Raw genomic sequence first — 17,254 nt, 5'->3', positions numbered from 1 at the left:
TCTGTTTTGAGAAAAAGTGGTGTTTTGATTTAGACTTGTCTAATAATCCTTGAGGGAATTGTGTATATTTTTCTGATTGTGTTTGAACTTGCTTTGATTAATAGTGCTAGTGTATTTTCTAAAGTGTGTGTTAAATAAATAATTATATACTTTTGATACCAAGCTCTGGTCAGTGTTTGCTTGTTCTACTGTGTTTTTAGCCTTATTGTGTATCCTCTGTATACTGCCGAACTCTTCTTGAGAGAAGTCTGACTGCTCAGCCACAGCTACCAGGTACATCTGGGTGGTACAGACTGCTACCAGTTAGTTTTACTGCTTACTCCTGTAGTCTTAATCTTTTTTGCAGTGTTCCCCAAGGGAACTGCACAGGATTCTGCCTAACACTTGGTGCATGCTAAATGTACTTTTTTTAAATTTCTTCTTTTAGACAATAACTCCAATCATGGAACTCTTTGATTCTGTCAATTCTCTGTGCTTTTGAAAGGATGGGGAATTTGAGCCTTTGCAAATCCTGGTGAAGTTAATTGTAAATTGCTGATATAGGGTATCGATGAAAGTAGAAGAGAAATACGTGAAGAAAAGGATTTCAAGGCATTCATGCTTTTCTTGTTAGGTAAGCAAAGTATTTATTTTTTTTGTTCACCTATTTGATGTTTTGGGGAGGTGGGTATCTCTGACGTCCCTAGGCAGAGTCATTACCTTTTTTTACACATACAGATAAAAGCTGCACAATGCCCACCTCATTTACAGCACCTCTTTCCTCTAGAGTAACTCTCTAAAGTATAGTTGGTCTACTGATTTCTCTTATGTTATTGGCAAAGCGCTATGGAACGCCCTCAGGGACCGTAGTCCAGGTCAGATTATGTGTGCAGCTAGGACAGAGAATAGAGTGCAATTCTCCAATACCAATCCACCTCCTTAAAGTTAAATATACAGTCTTTTAGAATGAAAGTAAAACAATATCCGGTTATTCATCTGTAGGTGAATTTAGTCCCGTCAGCCGACACATGTTTTGGCGTTCGCCGTCTTCAAGGCCTTGAAATTGAACACCTCGTATGATGACCAGGTTTGGAAGTTGATTGTGAAAATATCTTGAAACAATTTTCTGATAGTACTTGATGATAAATGGTTGAGTCCAGAGAGACCTGTCGATGGCTGGCGCATTGTGCTGAAAGTGTTTAGTGGTGCTTCCTGGATTGGTTCCCAAAATCGAAATTCCTAAATTATCTTTTTTGATTTTATTATTATTTTTTTACCTTGGGAGCAATCCTGAAAATGTAGTCCACGGGTTGGGGAATCAATAGAGTGCGATTCGCAAATACCAATCCGTTTTTGCTCCTATTCATTCAAGGTCTTTATGCATAGACCTTGTGGAATTGGTGATGCAGCTCGTCACTATATATAAATTATAGTGGTCACAGCACACTCAAGGGTATGTACCCATACAAACTGCATCTACACAGAGTTGTGGGTAACTGCCTGGGGAGGGAAGGAAAGCGCCAAGGAGAGCAAGAATTAGCAAAACTCTAAGGGGGGCGGATAGGATCGCGCTTAAAGGGAGTCACCCCAGTGTACAGCTCGGGCAAAATGTTGTATTGGTAGTCACATTATGAATGTTTCAACTTGTCTTTTTCATACCCGCAGCCAAGAAACAGTACATAGGAAACATTCGATGAAATAACGAAAAGCTATAATTGTGTCTTTAAAAATAAAGGTAGAGGAGAAAAAGCAGCTACCGATGGAATCTGGAAAAAGAAGATGCTGTGAAAAAAACAAGAGAATTATATTGTAAAAGCTGATGGGTGAAAACGGACTATTCCAAAATTTACGGCTGTTAACAAAAGCTGGAAAGTCTTGGCAGGGATGGCTAGTGTTATTCATTCCTCCTACATTCCTTCCTCAGAACCTGCCTCTTATTTCACCTGGACAATTGATAGACCCAGCTTTAAATCGGCAGATGTCTGTAATGTTGCAGTTCCCAGAGATGTAGCTGTGCAACATTGGACTATAAAGTAACCTGTCAATTGTTTGCTACAAATGTTTTGTCAGACAGTGTGTTCTTGTTACAGTATGACGGTCATGCCTGTTTAGACAATGAAGTGACACCTATATGTTACCACACACCTGCGCAATTAAGGTTTAAAAAAAAAACAATGGAATTGGAACATCCCCACAACCGAGTTTGGTTGATCTGCCAGCCCCTGCTACTAATCTACAATGTAATTGTAGATCACATGCTGCTCTGTGTAACTGAAGATGCAAGTGCTCTTGTGTGTAGAACGATTATAGTTGATCTGGTGAATTTGTAGTTTGATGCCAACTTGTAAATGGTACATGTTTTTGTGCTTTTCGGTTGGGGGGGTCAGCTTATTTTTTCTTGGGTGTGGTGAATGGTCAAACTAATTGCTAGCTGCTCATACTGAAATTGGGTGAAGTGATCAGCAGTCTTGTCATACAGGTAGACCTTTAACGGATTCTGTCTGTGTCAAAAAGTATTTTAGTGCAGTGATTTGTAATTGTGGGAGTTTATTGGGTGTAATGCCATGTTAGCTAGAGGTGAGCTATGAAATGAGGGAGTTTAGAGGTTGGTTCGTGACATTGTGGGGGTGGATTTGTAGTTTTGTATACTAAATCGGCAAACTCATTTGAGTGCTCTAGCAAAGAAGGCAAAGATGGCAAGTAATGGCTGCAAACTCCATGTTTTCCAGTACACTATCCAAAAGTCTAACCTTATAGTAATACCACCCATCTTACACACAAGGAATCCAAACCCTTTTCCTAAATTGTTTGAAACCAACATCCTCTTGAAGTTGTCTCCAATAATCGTTCACAATTTCAAACCCATCCTAAAGTTGTCACAGGGCCATCCTGGAGTAATCCCCCACCTATCCTGACGTTCATGAAGTCATCCTGGAATAATCCGCACCACCCTGAAGTTGTCATGGGGGTCATCCTGGAGTAATACAAGATCATCGCTGGAAGTAATCAGAACTCCTCTTGGAGTAGTTTCTGTGATAACTCTAGAGTCATCTCATTTGAATATTTCGGCCTAAGCACTGTGCTGCTGCTTCCCGGGCTGAGCGGCTGGATTTATATATTTTTTTGTTTTTGTTTTAAAACCACAATGATCTGGGCCGAGCTAGACGGGGCGCTGGGCTGTCTCGCCACAGGTGGCGCTGCCTCCCCCAGCCTCTCCTGCATGGGCAGGGTCAGGCCGAAGTCTGGAACAAAAAAAAAGTTGCCTGTGACTCTTGCTGGTGGATCACTCGGCTCGCGCGTCGATGAACGCAGCTAGCTGCGAGAATTAGTATGAATTGCAGCATACATTGATCGACACTTCAAACGCACCGTGCGGCCCAGGTTTCCTCCCAGGTCTATGCCTGTCTGAGGGACGCTTGTACATCAATAGCCCTGGGGCCTCCCATGGCCGTGGGTGGGGCTGTCAAAGTGACCCTGTTCCCTTCGTCCCTATAAGGTTAGACCCCGATCAGCACTGTTGCAGGATCCCTGGACCTGCTGCGCAGGCTCGTTGCCGGTGTGCCCAGGCCTCTCCAGTTTCCCCACCTCATGCGGGTTTCGAGGTGGCTGGCACACCCCCTAAGTGGTGGCAGCAGCAGCAGCAGGCCTTAAAAAAGCCTGGTGCACCTTCACCATACCCTGCGGCACCTGGCTGTGCTGTGTGTGGTGTCCCACGGCTGTCGGCATGGGATAGCCATGGAGTGTGGGACTCGCGACCATGTGGGCTTCGGCCGCAGATTGGGACAGCGCACCCTCGGCTGCGTCAGAGGCGTGGGGTTGGGGCAACCCCCCTCGTGTGGGCCTGAGGCCAGCTGTCTGAGTTTTGTGCTCCCCGATTATGGCCTCAGATCAGATGTGTTGACCCGCTGAATTTAAGCATATTACTAAGCAGAGGAAAAGAAACTAACCAGGATTCCCTCAGTAATGGCCAGTGAAGAGGGAAGAGCCCAGCGCTGAATTCCCATTCAGAGGCAGACGTAAGAATTGGGGCTTACAGAAGACACTCCCCGGCCTCGCTCGGGGGCTCCAGTCCTTCTGATTGAGTCTCACTCCACGGACGGTGTTAGGCCGGTAGCGGTCTCTGGCATGCTGGGTTCGGCTCTTCTTGCAGTCAGGTTGAAAAGAAAGGTAAACTGGTGCGGTCCGTGCAGTCTGCCCGCAGGATTCAACATGCTGGGCAGGTGGGTCGTCTGGAACGGTGGATGCCCTTGCGGGACTGGGCCCAGGCAAACCCGGCTTCTGCAGGGCACATTTCCTCTGTGGCGGTGCACCGTGACCGGCTGGGAAGGCCCCAGGGAGCAGGTGGCTCTCTGCTCCAGCAGAGTGTTACAGCCCCCTGACAGCAGTTTTGCTGTGTCCGCGGGGCAGAGGAAGATTGACCGACACTGTGCCCTTCTCTGGCAACCGTCCTGCCCCTCTTGAGGGTCGCCGAGGCAGCGACGGGAGATGGGGCTCCCGATGCGACTGTGGTGGACTACCCTCATTGCGCCCTGACCACGTCGTGCTGCCAGACGGGGAGGCCCACAAAGGGCACCAGGGGTCTGAGGTGATGTCGATTACCCACCCAAACTGTCTTGAAACAAGGACCAAGGAGTCTAACACGTGTGCGAGTCGGAGGGCTGAACGAAACCCTGTGGTGCAATGAAGGTGAGGGCCAGCGTGCACTGATTGCGGTGGGATCCTGCCGCAGTGGGCGCACCACTGACCCCTCTCGCCCGCTCTGTCAGGGAGATGGAGCATGAGCATGTGTGATAGGACCCGAAAGATGGTGGACTAGGCCTGGTGGAGGTCTGTAGCGGTTATGATGTACAAATCGGTCGTCCAACTTCGGTATAGGGGCAAAAGAAGAAGTTTCCCTCAGGATAGCTGGCGCGCGGAAACCCGAGTTGCATCTGGTAAAGCAAATGATTGGAGGTCTTGGGGCTAAAATGATGTCAACCTATTCTCAAACTTTAAATGGGTAAGAAGCCCGGTTTGCTGGCGTGGAGCTGGGCATTGAATGCAAGTGGACCACTTTTGGTAAGCAGAACTGACGCTGTGGGATGAACCGAACGCTGGGTAAGGCGCCTGATGCTGACGCTTATAGGATCCCAGAGAAGGTGTTGGTTGATAAAGACAGCAGGACCGTGGCCATGGAAGCCAGAATCCGCTAAGGAGTATGTAACAACTCACCTGCCGAATCAACCAGCCCTGAAAATGGATGGCGCTGGAGCATCTGGCCCATAGCCGGCCGGCGCTGGGGGCCATGGGGGCTAAGCCTCGATGAGTAGGAGGGCCGCTGCGATGCGCACAGAAGCCTGAGGTGACTGCCCAGGTGGAGTTGCTGCAGGTGCCGATCTTGTTGGTGGTAGCAAATATTCAAACAAGAACTTTGAAGGCCGAAGTGGAGAAGTGTTCCATGTGAACAGCAGTTGAGCATGGGTCAGTCAGTCCTAAGAAATGGTTGAGAGTGTCGTTCAGAAGTGACAGGCGATGGCCTCAGTTGCCCTCAGCCGATCAAAAGGGAGTCAGGTTCAGATCCTTGTACCCGGAATGGTGGAGACGGGCGCCCTTGTGGCATCCAGTGCGATAATGCAAACGATCCCAGAGAAGCTGGCAGGATCCCCAGGGAGAGTTCTGTTTTCTTTGTGATAAGCTGGGCACCCTGCAATGGGTTCCCCTCGAGAGAGGGACCTGAGACTTGTAAAGTGTTGCAGATCTGGCAGCGTCTGGTGAGCTTTCGCTGGTCCTTGAAAATCTGGGGGAGATAGTGTAAATCTCGTGCTGGGCCATACCCATATCTGCAGCAGTTCTCCAAGGTGAACATCCTCTGGCATGTTGGAACAATGTAGGTAAAGGAAGTTGGCAAGTCGGATCTGTAACTTCTGGATGGGCTGGGTTGGTCGGTTAGGCTGAGTGCGAAGCTGGGCTGGCTATGCGCTACGGCTGGACGAGGTGTCTCCTCCCCGGGGGCAGCACTGACTCTGGATGTGAGTCAGGCACTTCCTGTGGACCGCCCCAGCTGCAATGGTCACCTTTCGCCGTTCCCCTCCCGTGGCTCAGGGCTGGTGTTGCCCCTTGGCCGACACCTAGCAGCTGACTTGGATCTGGTGCGGACCACGGGACTCTGACTCTTGAATGAAAATAAAGCATTGCGTAAGGCCCACGGTGGGTGCTCTGAATGTCAAAGTGAAGAAATTCAATGAAGTGCGGATAAACAGCGAGAGTAACTATGACTCTCTTAAGGTAGCCAAATGCCTCGTCGTCTAATTAGTGACATGCATAAATGGATGAACGAGATTCCCACTGTCCCTACCTACTACTATCTAGCGAAACCACAACCAAGGGAACGGGCTTGGAAGAATCAGCGGGACGGAACAGAAGACTCCATTGAGATTTGCTCTTGTCTGGCACTGTGAAGAGACATAAGTGGGAGGCCTTCGAGCTGCCAGGGAAATACCACTACTCTTATCGTTTTTTCAGAGCCCTGTCTGACTCTCGCTTCTGGCTCCAAGCGCCTGGCACCTTGTGGGTGCGACCCGCTCCGAGGACAGTGGCAGGTAGGGAGTTTGACTGGGGCGATACATATTGCAGACCATAATGCAGGTGTCCTAAGGCAAGTTCAGGGAGGACCGAAATCTCCCATGGAGTAGAAAGGCAAAAGCTTGCTTGATCTTGATTTTTCCGTAATGAATACAGACAGTGAAAGCGAGGCCTCAGGATCCTTCTGACTTTTTGGGTTTCAAGCAGGTGTCAAAAGTTACCAGAGAGATAACTGGCTTGTGGCGGCCAAGCTTTCATAGCAACATCGCTTTTTGATCCTTCGATGTCGGCTCTTCCTATCATTGTGAATCAGAATTCATCAAGCATTGGATTGTTCACCCACTAATAGGGAACATGAATTGGGTTTAGGCAGTTGTGAAACTGGTTAGTTTTACCCTACTGATAGTGTGCTGTTGCAATAGTAATCCTGCTCAGTACGAGAGGAACCGCAGATTTGGACAATTGGTGTATGTGCTTGGCTGAGGAGCCAATGGGGTAAAGCTACCATCTGTGGGATTATGACTGAACGCCTCAAAGTCAGAATCGCGTAACCGTAATGGTATTGCAGCGCTGTGGAGTCTCGGTTGGCCTAGGATAGCCGGCCTCTGAGCCGGTGCATAGCGTCGCTCGCCTTGGGACTCGAGTGTGAACAGAAGGGGGCCACCTCTTTTGCCCGTAGTGCACCGCATGTTAGTGGCGAACCTGGTGCTAAATCATTCCTAGACGACCTGATTTTGGGTCAGGGTTTCCTAAGTAGCAGATCAGCTACCTCGCTGCAATCTATTGGAAGTCTTCCTCTGAGCCAAGCTTTTGTAAAAAGGCCCTGTGGTGGTGCCGCAAGTACTTCCTCCCTGCTGCGGGGCGCACAGGAAACTCCCACCATTCTGGGTGCACACCCGTGGGGGTCTGCGGGATGGGTGGGGGGTGCTCGCCTCCCTTCCCGGCCAGCCTGGCAGACACGATGGCCCCGGGCCAGCTGGTTGCAGGCAGAGTGGCTCGACCCTGCCCTTGAGAGGCAAGCAGGAAATCAGCATTACAGCGTAGGCCCCAGCACACAGAGGTAGTAGTGCCTTAAGCCCCTGGACGGTGGTGTCAGGGTGGGCATGGTCTGACAACTGCCGGGCCATCTGGTTGGGGGCCCGACTGGCCATCTGGTCGAGGGGCTGGGGCAGTCGGACCACATGACCCCAGTGGCGGCTGGCCCGGCTGACTCCTACATTTGACTCTGGTCGGGTTCCGTAAGCCCCCGCTACATGGGTGCTTAATAGTCTGTGAAAATGACTCCCTGCAGGGCAGCTTTGTGGCGCAGGCGGTAGGCACCTGCTCCGCACCTGGACCGATGCAGGAATTCTGGGCCTTGGTTTGCCGGTGGCGGCTTATTGCACTGGGGCTGTGCCTCAAGTCCTGGCCCCAGCGACGCTGTTTCCGAGTGCAGGACTTCCATCAAACGCACAGATGGACGTCGGAAACAGAAATTGCGGCCCCTGTTTCCGAGTTTCAGCTTAGCCAAGTCAATTGCAAGTAACAGAATTAGCGACCTTGCAGGGTCCCCGTACCTCTGCATGGGTAGAGGCTGGTAACACGGCCTGGCCGGAGCTCCGGGGCAACCATGGTGCCTACCCCGTCCTCGAGGGGGGGGGGGGTAAATGTCACCCGTGTGTGACCAAGTCCGAAACGCAATGCTGGAGTCAAGGGGTGCCCCGAGTGGGCCCATTTCCTCTGTGGGACTAGAACTGCTAAAAGTGTCTGGCCCTAAGTTTGATGGCATTCATGGGTTAATCCTGGTGGCAAGTGTCACCCATGTGTGACCAAGTCCCCAAGCCCAGCAGCAGTCACGGGGAGCCCCGGTGTGGTCCCTGTGCCTCCCTGCAGGGAAAAGTTCCCCCACCTTGTGGGAAAGTGTCCTCTAAAATGATTTCAGAAAGTTGGCCACCCTACTCTCAGAGAGCCATCTGGACGTGTAATGCTTTCCAAAGGGCCTGGACGGGACGGGCCTTTGGCCCCCACTGGCAAGTGCCCATGGGCGGGGGGCGGCAGCACCCCACCTGTCCTGGCGCTCTAGACAGGGGGCCCTTTAGACACTTTTCTCTCCAGGCAGGGATGGTGACCCTTCTGGGGCTTAACGGGACCGCTGCTGGGCTTGGGATGGATGACCCACATTCCAGGCAGGTGGCTGGGGGCACTGTCTGGGCCAACTTGGAGCTTTCCCCTCCGCCTTAGAGGTTTGCCCTCTGGACTTGGACCCTCCTGGGGCTTACCAAGACTGCCACTGGGACATACGACCCACGTGGGATACAGGCGCTCCAAGCCGGGCCCGCCTTAGCTCTAGAGGGGGCCCCTTTTTAGAGCTTTTCCTTCCAGGAAGGTACAGGGACCCCCACTGGGGCTCCCTGCAACTGCAGCGAGGCTTGGGGACGGTGGACACATGTGGGAGATGGCTCCCACAGCCCCACAAAGCATTTACCTTACTGTAAGGAGGTGGGACTTTTATCTGTCCAGCACGGGCCAGAGTCCTCCCAAACAGGACCGCCCTGCAGTATGCAGGACAGTTGGCCACCCTATCTGCGAGCCCTGCCATCTGGTAGTTGGCATAGAATGAATGCAAGGACCAGATGGCCCGGCTGCTCTGGAAGTTTGGATGGGCGTCAATTAGATATTTATTTTCTAGTTGGGTCTATAAGGAGCCTGGACACTTTTGCCAATGCGTCCCCCTCTGTCAGTCTTGGTACACAAATTATAAGAAAGCTTAGTCACCTTCCTCTAGATTACTATAGCAGGGTGTGAGGGACCTGTCTCCGCTTGGTTCTCGCTGTCCAACCCAGGCTCCATGGCAAAAATACCCCAGCCCCCTGGGGACTGTGCCCCATGTAATGCCCCAGCAGAGACTGGCCTGATGGGGGCACTCCATCTTGAAGGACTGTTAGCTGATTGGCCCTCTGGTCACGCATGCTGTTAATACTTTCTCACAGGTCCGATCCCAGCGTCTCTCAAAAACGCATTGGTGGTTCCACTTTTGAAATTGCCTTCTTTAGACCCTCTTGTCCTGGCTAATTTTCATCCCATTTTGCTTCTTCAATTTCTTAAGAAGCTTTTTAAAGCCTTTGTTTGCCCTTTCTTGAGTAATCTTTCTTCTTCCACACTTCCCAATCCCAAAGTCCAGGAGGTGGCACAGAGTGGGTGCTGGTCTCCAATGTTGACAATGTGGTTCGGCTGCACGACTCAGGCGGCGTTGGTGCTTTGTTACTTGACTTATCTGCTGCCTTTGATACCATTGACCATGCTGTCTTGCTCGTCCAGGCCGGCCTTTCTGGTGCCGTTCTTTCCTGGTTTTTCTTTGTTTTTCTCTGACCAAATAGTCCACCCCCCTTTTCACACTCTGCCCACTGCATTGACATGTGGAGTCCCTCAATGTTCCTCCATCTTCCAGGTTTTGTTTAACAATGTACAAGCAACCTCTTACCAATCTTATCTGCTCTCACGGCTCCCAATGTTGTTCTTAACAGATTACACATATTCTGATCTGGTCTGTTTAGACCAGATTTAGGGCCTGCCTCGAAGCTGTGGGTGCATGTATGTGTAATAGCTGGCTCAACTTGAATGGGCAAAACATGGAGGTGTTGGGCCCTCCTTCCTCTACTGCCTTTTGGACCTCCTCTTTTTGGCCATCCTTAGGGGTAAATATATTAGCCTTTCTGTCTGCAGAATCACAGATAAGTCTAGTATGTCAAAGGGGCTATCTTCAACTAAAAACCCTTAGTAAGGTGCTTTGTTGACTCCTTTCTGAGTTACATGCTACTTGTTATGTCCTCCATGAAACACTGCAAAGCCCTATTTCTGACACAACTTGTCTACCTCTTATGGCACCTTCAGGTCCTGCAGAACTCTGCAGCCAGCGTAGCCACTTAAACACCTAGTAGTGCTCACATTACTCCAGTTGTGCACCGTCTTCATTGGCTACCCATGGCCAAGCACGTTCAGGTCCAGGCCTAATGTCTAGTTCATCATGCCTTTCATGGAACTTGGGCAGAAAATCTACAGGCCAAATTCTGTCTGTACATTCCTGCTCGGACACTGCTTGGTGAATGCCTGATGTCAAATACTGACAAAACCGCCTTGTACATATAAATCCATTATACGTCCATATGAAAGTGCTGAGACAGGATGCGTCATAAAGTCAAAGCAAAACCATATTACTTCACTAAGGCATTGTAAATATTGGAAATGCCCGACTAAAGTGCAAAGAGTATCACGGATTAAAGTGCCAGGTGTGCTTCAAAAAAGTGTCAAGTGTTTGAGTTCCTTCCACTCTAATCACTTTTTTAATTTTAGGCAGTGTGAGTTGCTTTTCATGTTATTTTAACTCGCTGTCCTATAAATCCATATTTCCAGTGACATTTTTTACTTGGAAATGTTCTTTCTTAGATCTTTAGTTGTCTATAGTTTACCCGTACTTGTTCACACTACAGCACCATAATGCAAAGCAAATAATTTATAGATTGATAATTGTGTCACAAACCTCTAGCACTGTGTATCAGCGTGCCCCTGCTGAAGGTGTGAAGTCTGTTGATCCCTTACAGGAAATATTGTGATGAAAGATTGTCAACATTTGTAATAATAAAGTTTACTTTTTGTTTTCAATTTCTTGCAGCTTTTCATGTGCAGTTTTTTTTTTCCACAAATATTTCACTATTCGGCTTATTTTTCTTTCAATCCCCCCAGGTAAACCAGGTTCACTCCATATGGATCCACCAATTCGATCTTTGGTTTTAAAAAGGCAATTGCCAAATAAACTGTGTAATGTAAAGTATGTGTCCAGTCTACACCATGTAGATGTACAATTTGTTGCTTTACAGTGTAAGAACTTGTCATAATAAAAACACTTCCATTTCCCAATTGTCTATTTATTTCTTTAAGCTAATGTGTTATTCTTTTTTAACCCCTTAATTGCCAGTGGTTCCCAACCCCCACACCCCACTGTGCAAGGCACTTTTTTGTTGGTTTTGGTATGTCGCAATTCAATCACTTGTAACCTTTTTGCTGCATGTGATATCTCGGCCAAATATGCCCCCCCCCCTTCTTCCCACATGTAGGTGGTCCTAACGCCACCAAGGAATCCTAGTTTGCTCTATGGGGAGAGAGAAAATAACCAAAAAAAGGGAGCACATTATGTGTTTTTCGGAAAATGCTGATGAAATGATGTACACAGAATCCTGTGGGGTTTTTTCCTTGCAAGAGCTAGGAACAAATGGTTTGCTGTGCTGAATTCACCATTTTCCAGGCTTTCAAGAATAGGTTGAGTTGAAACCAAAAAAATAACATTTTTATAAAGCTACCATCAGTTTTGTGAGAGGTAGGCGATTTTTACCCCCACACCCGCAGTAGTCATGCATGGACGGAATGGAAGAGGAGGGTAGGAAAACTGAATGGGAAGGCAGAAAGGAATACATTTCTGAAAAGTAAACAACATAGCAAGTTTAAGAAAGGGGGATTTGTGCAGGTGAGGCAACAATTATGTAGGGAAAATGCCCATAGTTTGTAGAAAAATTACATATAAAAAAGGTATTTGCTGGACATGGTTGGACCTGTAAGGTAATGGCTTCTGTGAGTATTGAGAAAAGCAATGCCCCGCTACAGTCCCCTGACTTTTCCAGTTAGGAAATCACACATTTATTGTATTGTTTCACAAAACAAGCAATACCACAAGCCAAAAACGGAGCCCTGGTACATGCTGATGGCCTAAACAGACATACTTGGCATGTGCAAATAAGGAAAACAAATGTGGTGAGGAATGGCAAGAATACAATCTTTGAAAGAGCACAGGCAGACCTTTTGAAGGGTAGGTGACTTGTGCAAGTTACAAAAAACGCACAGTGCCTAAAGCAGCAACTAAATGTAGGTCACATTTGGGAAATTGAAGGATTGTGTAACAAAGTGCAGTGGCAAATGTATGAAAACCAAGAGAAAACAAATGTCCTGCCTTCCCACAGGCGTCCAAGTGAAAACAGTACCTCACATGTGGGGTTGCCCCTACCTGGGCGCAAAGAGAAAAGGCTAAACCACTTGTAACCCCAAGTGTTTCGGCATAGCAGATTTTGCAGGAATTTTCTCTTCTGGACAAACTACAGATTTGGGCCTGGGGTGTGGGCCACCAAGGAAAACCGGGAACCCCATGCATTTCTGAAAAGAAGACTCCTGTGGGAACCCACAGAGGCCTGACTTGCGCAAATCGCCCTGGAATTTGTTACCCAAAAGCCCAGCAAAGTCAAAAATGTAGGGGGGAAAACACAATTTCCAGACATTCCCCACCAGGAAACTATTGAAACATACCGTCAACAACACATGTCCTACGTTCCCACAGGTGTCTGGATGAAAAGAGTACCTTGTGTGGGTGCACCTACCTGGGCGAGAAAAGAAAGTTTCGACCCTCCCCAAGTCCAACGGCAGTCCCCCACCCGTTCCCTGGGGGGAAAGTCTGTAATGCTGCCTAGCCAGAGCTCCAGGATGGTCGGGGTGATGTCCCCAGCCTTGGACGACTCTACCATGTGGGTCCACCATCCCCAAGCAAAGCGGCACTCCCAGGGAGCCCCGGCAGGGGTCCCTGACCTTTCCCAGAGGGAGAAACTGTAACACAGGCCATCCAGAGCTCCAGGATAGTTGGGGGTAATGTTTCTGACCTTCGGCAGCTGTCTTCCCAAATGGGGTGAACATCTCCAAGTGCAGCGGCTGTCCCTGGGACCCCCTAGATGCTTCAGTGTGAATAGGCTAGTTCCCATTAGACAAGAGGACCTTTCTGCCTCTCCAGATTGAAGGACCATTTCTTTAATGGGAAATGGATGCTTCAGTGTGAGTAGGCTAGTTCCCGTTAGATGAGAGGACCTTTCTGCCTCTGCAACTTGGGGGGGGGGGCGTTTCTCTAATGGGAAATGGATGCTTCAGTGTGATTAGGCTAGTTCCCATTAGACGAGGGGACCTCCTGCTCTCCTGTTGATCATCAACTTGTCCCAAATGTACTTTCTGATAATGTTCAAAACACTTTATAGCCCACCCTCACAGTGCTGTTAACACTCTTCCATGGTCTCACAATATTTCTGTTGTCTGATGGCAAATTGATAACTAGCCAAAACATTATTCCGCTTCACCTCGTAAAGCTTGTCCATCTTGGCTGTGCATATATCAAACTGAGTCAGTTGCCCATCTCAATGCTTTTAGGTAGTTTTAAAAAATTGTTGTCCAGCCCGACTTAGTCAATGAAACTGCCTTTTTCTTTTGTACTGGAATTAATTAGGACCATATACTGCCAACAAATACTTCTGGAATCTTTTTTTCCATTTAATAACCTAGGAATAACCCAGTGCCTGGTATATTTGCCATACTCTTTGAATTTGTTTATGTTGCTTCCCTATTTTCGTGCCCTTCGTATTTGTCACCTTGTTCACAGGGACAAATGTCTGTAATCTCCCTTTGTAAGGTCCAATGAAAAAAACCCTCTGAGTAACAGCCAATTTTGCTACGCCAAGCTCCCTGCTAGGTGTGCAAATCTTTCTTTCGGTCGCTACACTGCATGTGGGATGGGCACATCAGGGAGCGTAGTGCCCACAGTGAATGCCTTCAGCTTGTTACATAGCTAAGCAACGGACATGTGTCCTCGTAAGATCACACACAGCCCAGATACTCCCCAATACAGGCTTGGAGAGTCCCAATGAGCCACCATTCGACTGCGTAACTAACCCTGTACCTGCTCAGCCAGGGCAACCACAATCAATGGCAAGCTCTTTGTCTTTGCTGCAATTCATCACCAGTTAAGGAAGTGAACCAGGACACAGCCATTCTGTGTGACTTCATTTCTTTTTAGTTCATCTTTATGCAGAAACAACTCTCTCCTCACCCTCACACTAATCACTGTACTACTTGCCTTGCATTCTCTTCTAGTGTTCTCTGTTCGCATTCCACACCCATAGCATTCACTCTGCTGACATTCCTAACACCGTGAGGAGGCCCCCTTACTTCTAGAAGACTTTATTCCCGTGTCCACTTTCCATATTCTAATATTACTCAACTAGAGTTGTATTGCCAAGTGTAAATGGTTGTTAGTCCCCCTCTAGCGCTCTATATGAGCATGGGTTGACCCTCCTAGGATTGACAACACATTTCCCTATTAGGCAGGAAGATTTGTTTGCTCGCCTGGCCAGAAATACCATTTGTCTCTCCTGGGCTTGAAGACAATGATAGGCCTTTCCAGGGGCCAGAAACTGATGATGTGATGCATTAGCAAGGCCAGAAACTAAAGAGAGGCACCACTCACCTTGGTGTTGAGAGTTAAACCACAGTGAAGTTGGTTTACCCCGGGTACTGTACTCCTCGTCTTTCCACTACCCCTCTCTGCTTCTGATGAGTTAGTTATTAGGCTAAGATGTACAACCAGTTGCCAGCTAACCGACTTCTTAACGGACATAGGCCTTCTTCCAGAGTATCTTATTTTCAGGCTCCACCATCTGCACTTCTTCCTTCCTCCTCCTCTGTTTTCTTCCTCGGTACCTCTCCCAAAATGTTCCTCCATCGATGGCCCTCATCTTCCTACACCGATTTTCTGTACCTTTCAAACTGTTCTCCAAGTAATTTCCTCACTTCACTTGTCTCACCTTCCATCTCTCTCCTTTTCCCCCTTGCTAGTTTTCCCCTCTTCCCGTTGCTCTCCCTTTCCCTTCTTTTGACGCAGCTTAACCTTCCTCTCGCATCCACCTCTAAGTCTTACTCTCCTTCCACTCCCTTCGCCTTACTTCTTCTTTTACTCTGCTCTTTACTGCAACTCTTGTTTCCAAAATCCCGTACTAGGCCTTCTACCCAAGCCTCCCTGTATTGTCCTGCCCCTTTTGAAACTGAAAAAGGAAGGGTGTTAATAAATGTGCCCAAGTCCTTGTGTGTATGTGACAAAGTGATTGGCTCTTCTGAGTAACTCATCATCTCCAGAACTAGTGATTTGTATCAGTTATAAATTGTAGCTGCCAACTTGAAGTCAAGCAGTGCTGTTGTGGTAGCTGCCTGACCGCACCATGGTGCCTCCTGCAGGCAGCTGCACAATAACTCTGCCAACCTTGAACCTCCTCATCTGCCAACTTGATTGCATTCCCTGAAGCTCAAGTATGTCTTTTTCACAGTCCATTGTGCAGACTGTTTGTTTTATTCATTTGTATAGCGCACCAGACCCTAAGGTAACAGGGCGCAGACGTTAAAGGTAAGTTTGAAGCTTAGTTACAGGAATAAATACACAAAGCACAGGCAATATTTACATGTCATCGTAAAACAGGGTATGAACATTAGGAAAAACGCTCGGTCTAAGACCTAGGGACGGCAGAAATACACAGAGCATAGGCAGTAGTTGCATGTCATCGGAGAGAAGGAACGCTAAGTCTAGGACCAAGGAGCAGCAAATGCAAAAATTATATACAAGTGGTGAGGGTGGCTAATGATCGGTCGTTTTAAGCCAGTTGATGCAGCTATATCTAAAGCTCTGGTATGATAGATCGGCTTAGGGTGAATGTTGCAAGGAGTTCCAAAGCTGGGCCATTTTGACAGGAAAACTGCTTCCCCCCCCACCTCTGATAGTTTAATCCTGGGAAGGGTGAGGCCGTTCGTATTGATTAGTCTGGATGCTCTAGAGAAGGTCCTTTTATGGAATCTTTCAGAGAGGTAACTAGGATCAGCATTATTCAGTGATTTATAGGTAAGCAAGGTAGTTTTTAGTTGGATTTTGACATTAGTAGAGAGCCAGTTATTTTGACGTCTGATCTCAGATATGTTCTCTCCTAGCTTCGCGAAGGGCTGCTCTAAGAGCATTGTTTTGGAGGGATTGGATTCTCCTGATAGTATGTTTGTTAGAGCCGATATGAAGGGCGTTTACAGTAATCCAACCTGGACAGGTTGAGGGCTCTGGCCAGGATGATGCAACTGTTGTTGGAGAGGAATGATTTGCTGGTTCTGATAAGTTTGCAAGTATAGGTGGTGGCGGAGGCCATGGCATTAACTTCTTTCGTGAAGGAGAGCATAGAGTCAAGGTAGAAGCCAAGGGTCTTTACCTCAGTGGCTCCTTTGATAAGGTTGCCATTGATTATGAAGGCAGTGTATTCAACTAATTTTATGAGATTTGTAGATGTACCCAAGATGATAAGCTCTGTTTTATCATCATTCAGGCATAGACCATGTGTAACCATCCATTCCTTGATGATGAGGTAAACTCTATTCTGCAGTCGAGAGGTCTAGGAGAAGGAGGAGTGCAGATTTCCCCTTGTCTCTCAGTTCATCATTTTGGGCCTTCAAGTTGAGGGCAGTTTCTGTTACGTGTTGGGGTGGAAACAAGATTGGCGAGCTCCAAGAAGGTGATGAAGTTCCAGGAATTTCTGAATTTGTAGGTATGCAACCTTATCCAAGATATGTAACAGAAAGGGTACTGTCGTGATAGGCCGATAGTTAGTTGGTATCAATGTGTCTAGTGTTTGTTTTTAAACAATGGTAGTACCCATGATTCTTTGAGGTTGCTAGGGATAGTGCCAGTCGTGAAGGAGGCATTAATTAGCTTAGATATAAAGGGGGCTAGATCCCTAGCTGCATCCTTAGTGAGTTGGGCTGGACAAAGGTCACCCTTTCAGTTGGAGGGTTTGAGTGATAATATAACTTTTTCCACCTCAAGAACAGAGGGTTTAGAGAAATTGAAGCGGAT

The 17,254-nt window shown here is 48.0% G+C and overlaps 1 pseudogene; it reads left to right on the top strand.

Moving 5' to 3' along the window:
• Window positions 1–3,246: 3,246 nt before the first annotated feature.
• On the top strand, window positions 3,247–3,394 carry LOC138565215 (5.8S ribosomal RNA; annotated as a pseudogene).
• Window positions 3,395–17,254: the final 13,860 nt, after the last annotated feature.

The sequence above is a fragment of the Ambystoma mexicanum genome, chromosome 1q (assembly GCF_040938575.1).
Source record: "Ambystoma mexicanum isolate Mex_15411 chromosome 1q, UKY_AmexF1_1, whole genome shotgun sequence".
NCBI classification, from domain to species: domain Eukaryota; kingdom Metazoa; phylum Chordata; class Amphibia; order Caudata; family Ambystomatidae; genus Ambystoma; species Ambystoma mexicanum.
The sequence above is the reverse complement of the archived record's forward strand: the minus strand, read 5'-3'. Positions and strand labels throughout refer to the sequence as shown.